The sequence below is a fragment of the Sinocyclocheilus grahami genome, unplaced genomic scaffold (genome assembly GCF_001515645.1).
Source record: "Sinocyclocheilus grahami isolate Dianchi unplaced genomic scaffold, SAMN03320097.WGS_v1.1 scaffold1757.1, whole genome shotgun sequence".
NCBI classification, from domain to species: domain Eukaryota; kingdom Metazoa; phylum Chordata; class Actinopteri; order Cypriniformes; family Cyprinidae; genus Sinocyclocheilus; species Sinocyclocheilus grahami.
This window is the reverse complement of record NW_015506936.1, coordinates 1-6,791: the sequence shown is the minus strand read 5'-3', so window position 1 is coordinate 6,791 and position 6,791 is coordinate 1. Positions and strand designations below refer to the sequence as shown.

The 6,791-nt window shown below is 35.4% G+C and overlaps 1 long non-coding RNA gene across 1 annotated transcript in view; it reads left to right on the top strand.

The window, feature by feature from the left end:
• Positions 1 to 1,856, top strand: part of LOC107572479 (uncharacterized) — a 6,263-nt gene extending 4,407 nt beyond the window's left edge. The window contains exons 2-3 of the long non-coding RNA XR_001607354.1: positions 1,540 to 1,635; positions 1,799 to 1,856. This is a non-coding gene — a long non-coding RNA (uncharacterized lncRNA). The remainder of the gene's footprint in view (positions 1 to 1,539; positions 1,636 to 1,798) is intronic.
• Positions 1,857 to 6,791: the final 4,935 nt, after the last annotated feature.

The window sequence follows — 6,791 nt, the reverse complement described above, 5'->3', positions numbered from 1 at the left end:
GTTTCCTCCAAAAATCAGCATGATTACAAATGTGATATCGATTTTTATACAACTGTTCAATAAAAAAAGTTAATATTATGAGACTTACATTTTAGACACTACATTGCCTGTTTTTGCTCTATTTCGCCAACAAAAATAATTCCAAGCACAGTCACAGCACTGTTTTGCGTCTCTGAGCAACATGAGGGCGTTTCGTTCCTGAATGAAGCATTCGTTAAATGATTCGGTTCAATTGCAATGACTCACTTATTAACAGTGACTTGCTGCCACCTGCTGGCGGTTTTAATTTCACATTTAAATTTTCTAATATTTCAAATATCAGTATTCCACGTTTGATGTTTACAATATTAAAATATTATTTATGCATGTGTAACTGCAGGCTAAATGCATTCATGTCCTGCATTAATCAGTGTGTAAATGCATCTAAATGCCATTTCAGATGCAGCTTCTGTGTTTCCTCTGCATTGCAAAGATGAATTTTGTTGATTAATACTTTCATTTACTTGATAACAGCCCAAATGTCTTATTATAATTGACTGATTAAATGTAAGAATTTGACTCAAATAGTAATGCACACTTTTAGAAAAAATGGCTTTAAGGTAAAAATGACCATAAAAGGTAAAAATATATTTAAACTTATTGGAAAAGATTTGTCACTGCTGTGAACTGACCACCACACAGAATATGAAGAATATAAAAAATTTTAGGAGTCAGCTGTCCACTGTAGTCCTTAAGATATCAGCACAGTAACACTGTCAAATTATTGTTATCGATAAAATCCCAGAAAATATCGAGATATCATTTTTGTCAATATCGCACACCCCTAGCTGCCAGCCGTTCGGTGCAACTGGCAGAGCTGAATGTAAAATTTACCACCGCATACACCATCCTAACCCTCGCCAAAGAAGAGCTTAACTTTAGGTTGCTTACAAAAGAAATCTGTCGGTGTTCTTTTCATTTTCTCTCTTCTTCAGCCTTTTCTTTTTATCGCAGTAGTTAGCAGAAAGCAGTAACTGAGAGATTGACAGCTAATATTAACCAATACAAAATCTGCATTAAAGTTAAGAATGTAAGGATCAAATCTGTTAATACATAATTTGTAGTTGTGATGCTCATACATTTTTGGTGAGTGCTCCTAAATTTTTGCTGGTGCTCCTAACTTTTTGAAGTTGGGAGCACCAGTGCTACCAAGTAAAAAAGTTAAATTTGAGCCCTGAAATGGTGTATAAAATTGATTTTAAGATTAAAAAGTAGACAATAAAGAATAACTAAGCTCAAACTCAAAACACACGGCAGCAACAAACAGGAATTTATGCGAATATTAAAGGAACATTCTACTTTAACATTTTGCAAACATTATTAAATTTTTTGTCATAATCAGATATAGAGCACAGAGTAGAATAATTTTTTATTGACATTTAAATTGTATTTATTTTTTACAGTTGTGATCTTGAGCAAGTGCATTTTTAATAAAGTCACAACTGTTAAGGTCATGAGAAAAATGTCACCAATGTCAGAGTGTTTGATTCTTCATTCAAGGTCAATCCTGCCACCCAGATCAGAAACAAAACCCGACTGTGAGAAATATGACCAGTCTATGAATCAACCACAAGACAGCACGTATCCTGGTGTGAGGTAAACTGTGGGATTTAATGCAGTGCATCATCACACATTACTCAAATACATCATTAATAACTGACACGTTTCATAAACCCTATCATATGTTCAGTGACTCATAACACAGAAAACAAAAATATCTCTGTACCTCATGTAATAATGTGGTATTTGAATTTTTCAGGCATGAAGTCCTCAACATGTTTAGATCAAACCTGATGAAGAAGTTTGAGCGTCTGTATTTACTTTTAGACACTATATTGGCAGTTTTTTCTCTATTTCGCCAACAAAAATAATTCCAAGCACAGTCACAGCACTGTTTTGCGTCTCTGAGCAACATGAGGGCGTTTCGTTCCTGAATGAAGCATTCGTTAAATGATTCGGTTCAATTGCAATGACTCACTTATTAACAGTGACTTGCTGCCACCTGCTGGCGGTTTTAATTTCACATTTAAATTTTCTAATATTTCAAATATCAGTATTCCACGTTTGATGTTTACAATATTAAAATATTATTTATGCATGTGTAACTGCAGGCTAAATGCATTCATGTCCTGCATTAATTAGTGTGTAAATGCATCTAAATGCCATTTCACATGCAGCTTCTGTGTTTCCTCTGCATTGCAAAGATGAATTTTGTTGATTGATACTTTCATTTGCTTGATACCAGCCCAAATGTCTTATTATAATTGACTAATTAAATATAATAATTTGACTCAAATGATAATGCACACTTTTAGAAAAAAATGGCTTTAAGATAAAAATGACCATAAAAGGTAAAAATATATTTAAACTTATTGGAAAAGATTTGTCACTGCTGTGAACTGACCACCACACAGAATATGAAGAATATAAAAAATTTTAGGAGTCAGCTGTCCACTGTAGTCCTTAAGATATCAGCACAGTAACACTGTCAAATTATTGTTATCGATAAAATCCCAGAAAATATCGAGATATCATTTTTGTCAATATCGCACACCCCTAGCTGCCAGCCGTTCGGTGCAACTGGCAGAGCTGAATGTAAAATTTACCACCGCATACACCATCCTAACCCTCGCCAAAGAAGAGCTTAACTTTAGGTTGTTTACAAAAGAAATCTGTCGGTGTTCTTTTCATTTTCTCTCTTCTTCAGCCTTTTCTTTTTATCGCAGTAGTTAGCAGAAAGCAGTAACTGAGAGATTGACAGCTAATATTAACCAATACAAAATCTGCATTAAAGTTAAGAATGTAAGGATCAAATCTGTTAATACATAATTTGTAGTTGTGATGCTCATACATTTTTGGTGAGTGCTCCTAAATTTTTGCTGGTGCTCCTAACTTTTTGAAGTTGGGAGCACCAGTGCTACCAAGTAAAAAAGTTAAATTTGAGCCCTGAAATGGTGTATAAAATTGATTTTAAGATTAAAAAGTAGACAATAAAGAATAACTAAGCTCAAACTCAAAACACACGGCAGCAACAAACAGGAATTTATGCGAATATTAAAGGAACATTCTACTTTAACATTTTGCAAACATTATTAAATTTTTTGTCATAATCAGATATAGAGCACAGAGTAGAATAATTTTTTATTGACATTTAAATTGTATTTATTTTTTACAGTTGTGATCTTGAGCAAGTGCATTTTTAATAGTCACAACTGTTAAGGTCATGAGAAAAATGTCACCAATGTCAGAGTGTTTGATTCTTCATTCAAGGTCAGTCCTGCCACCCAGATCAGAAACAAAACCCGACTGTGAGAAATATGACCAGTCTATGAATCAACCACAAGACAGCACGTATCCTGGTGTGAGGTAAACTGTGGGATTTAATGCAGTGCATCATCACACATTACTCAAATACATCATTAATAACTGACACGTTTCATAAACCCTATCATATGTTCAGTGACTCATAACACAGAAAACAAAAATATCTCTGTACCTCATGTAATAATGTGGTATTTGAATTTTTCAGGCATGAAGTCCTCAACATGTTTAGATCAAACCTGATGAAGAAGTTTGAGCGTCTAATTATATTGTTTTCATTTTTACTCAATTACAGTACAATTACACTTTTACTCAATTAATAGATAAATGTTAATTTAATCCAGTCCTAACATTTTTTTATTTGTCTAAATTTGCCCATTTGACATTAATGCATGTGCCATTTTTTCTAATGGTTTGAATTAAGAGAAGATGTTGAGTCCAGCAGAGCGTGAAGAGATTCCCAAGACTCTCACTCAAATGTACACACACTTCCTGATGTTTTTCTAATGGTTTGAATTAACAATATTTGAATTGAAAGTTGTTGTTCATTGCAGCAAGTTGTTTGATTGTTTTTTGATTGTTTTTTTGATAGAGTTTCACATGAATGATGGATCCATCAAACATATTGATTTGTGCTTTAAAGTGTTAGTTCTCCCAAAAATGAAAACTGTCGTTAATTACTCTCCCTCATGTCGTTCCACACCTGTAAGTCCTTCATTCATCTTCGGATCACAAATAAAGATATTTTTGATTAAATCCGAGAGCATTTTCTCCCCCCATTGAGAGAAACGCAACTACCACATTCAAGATCCAGAACGGTAGAAAAACATCATTAAAGTTCTCCATGTGACTCCAGTGGTTTAACCTCAATTTTATGAAGCGTCACGAGTGCCTTTTTTACGAAACTTTATTTACTAAAATAACTATTATTTTACTTTATTTACAAAAATATTAACCAGCGAAAGTGCTTCTGTGAATGCGCTGGATATTCTTTTGGGAAAATATTTTTACACAGAATCACTTTCACTGTTGAGTCAACACAACACGCATATCGTCTACTGGATTGCAGGTCAATGTTTTCTTAAATAAAGTGGTGCTCTCAGATTTAATCAAAAATATCTTCATTTGCGATCCGAAGATGAACGAAGGACTTACAGGTGTGGAACGACATGAGGGAGAGTAATTAACGACGGAGTTTTCATTTTTGGGTGAACTAACACTTTAAGTTTGTACTTTATCTTTAATAATGGTTTCACAGCTAAACTGATCTGATCTGAGAGAGTGAAGAGTGTGTCATTGTTCTCTACAGGTTGAGAGATTGTGGCGTCACAGATGAAGGTTGTGCTGCTCTGGCTTCAGCTCTGAGATCAAACCCCTCACACCTGAGAGAACTGGATCTGTCTGGGAATAAACTAGGAGATTCAGTGAAGCTGCTTTCTGATGTACTACAGGATCCTCACTGTAAACTGGAGAAACTTTGGTAAGATCATATATGACTCACACTGTAAAGTATACTGTATGTGACGTGCAAAATAAATTAGTTTGAAAACAAAATTACAAATCCAAAACAACAAAATCTAAACACAAACCCAGTCAGAAAACACAATGACAAATTAGACAAAACAGAAAAGCTAGGTATTGTTTGCAAATTGAATACTTATCACTGATTGGACGAGACATCTGTTAATCAAGACGTACAGAAAGTTAAAAATTGTGACCAGCTTTGTTTTTTGTACATTTCTGTGTTCATTTTAACCCTTTTTTTTTCAATAGCAAAAACCTTTTAAATTGATTGTTTACACGTAGTGCACATAGTCCATCAGACAAAATTACAACAGAAACCAGTCACATACTGTAAGTGGGAGAGTAAGGACAGTGGGCTTAGCTTCTGACACCAACCCGAGTACAAATCTGCCTTTTCCTGATCCCTTCCTTCTCCCTCTTTTCCATTACATTAGAGCTCGGAGATGTGTTTATTTTAAACAAAAAATAAATATTAAGAAAATGGGGATTTAATAGTGGGATTAAAGTGCCTAATGGGTATTTAATAGGTCTTCTAATTGATCAGGCAGGCTGGCAGATCAGACATGTGCAGCTCATATTTTTACATTTCTCAAAACCGTGGCTCTTCATGGAGCGTCGCAGGTTAATCATGGTTAGGGTGAGGAGTAGGTGTAGGAGTGCGCTTTAGGGAGAGCCACAAGTAGGGTCCCAATAAAGCTGCATCCACTTATGATTATAATAAATATAATCAAATACAATGAATATGTTACTACATGGGGCGGCAGGGTGGCTCAGTGGGTAGCGCTGTTGCGTCACAGCAAAAAGGTCCCCGCTTTGAGTCCCAGAGTCAGGAGGCCTTTCTTGCATGTTCTCCTCGTGTCTGTGTTGGTCTCCTCTGAGTTTCCCCCACAATCAAAGACATGCAGCAGAGGTGAATTAGACACTATAAATTAACCGTAGGTGTGAATGTTTGTGAGCCCTGTGATAGCCTGGCCGTCCGTTCAAGACGCTGAGATAGACTGCAGCCACCCACAAACCTGCAGAGGATAAAGCAGACTGGAAAATGGATGGATGTTATAATGTTTAATAATAGACTGCAATACACAAATAATATCTAACAATGCAGGTGATCGCAATAGATTTGACAGTCTTTGGTGATGGAGGAGAAACCTGTAAACACTCACACAATCACTCCTCCAGACATACTAGTACAGATCCATGTAGTGAAGAGACTTTGCATAAAAGTACAGCCATAGTGCAATAAAGAAATATTTCTCTTTCTTGATCATAAAACATCCAAAATTTAATTCATGTTTTGTGTTCTGTGACATTTTAGATCTCAGTCCAATGATCCATCAAACATTGATTTGTGCTTTAAGTTTGTTCTTTATCTTTAATAATGGATTCACAGCTAAACTGATCTGATCTGAGAGAGTGAAGAGTGTGTCATTGTTCTCTACAGGTTGAGTAAGTGTGGCGTCACAGATGAAGGTTGTGCTGCTCTGGCTTCAGCTCTGAGATCAAACCCCTCACACCTGAGAGAACTGCATCTGTCTAGGAATAAACTAGGAGATTCAGTGAAGCTGCTTTCTGATGTACTACAGGATCCTCACTGTAAACTGGAGACACTGAGGTAAGATCATATTTGACTCTCACACATGAAGCACATTATAAAGTATATTTGAAGTGTTCAGCCTCTTTCTGCTGCTGTGAGTTCAACTGACTGAGCTGTAACACATGAGCTGCTCTTTACAAATGATCACTTACTGATTGCAAATTACATGATGAAAATTGTAGTTAGTAACAATCTATGGAATAATACATTTTAGGTACAGATCATCTTATCTGTCTTAAGTTATATTCGTGATGCTTTCATTAGGAAATATATATGGGATGCATCTGTCTTTCCCTCAATATTTCTAAAAGGC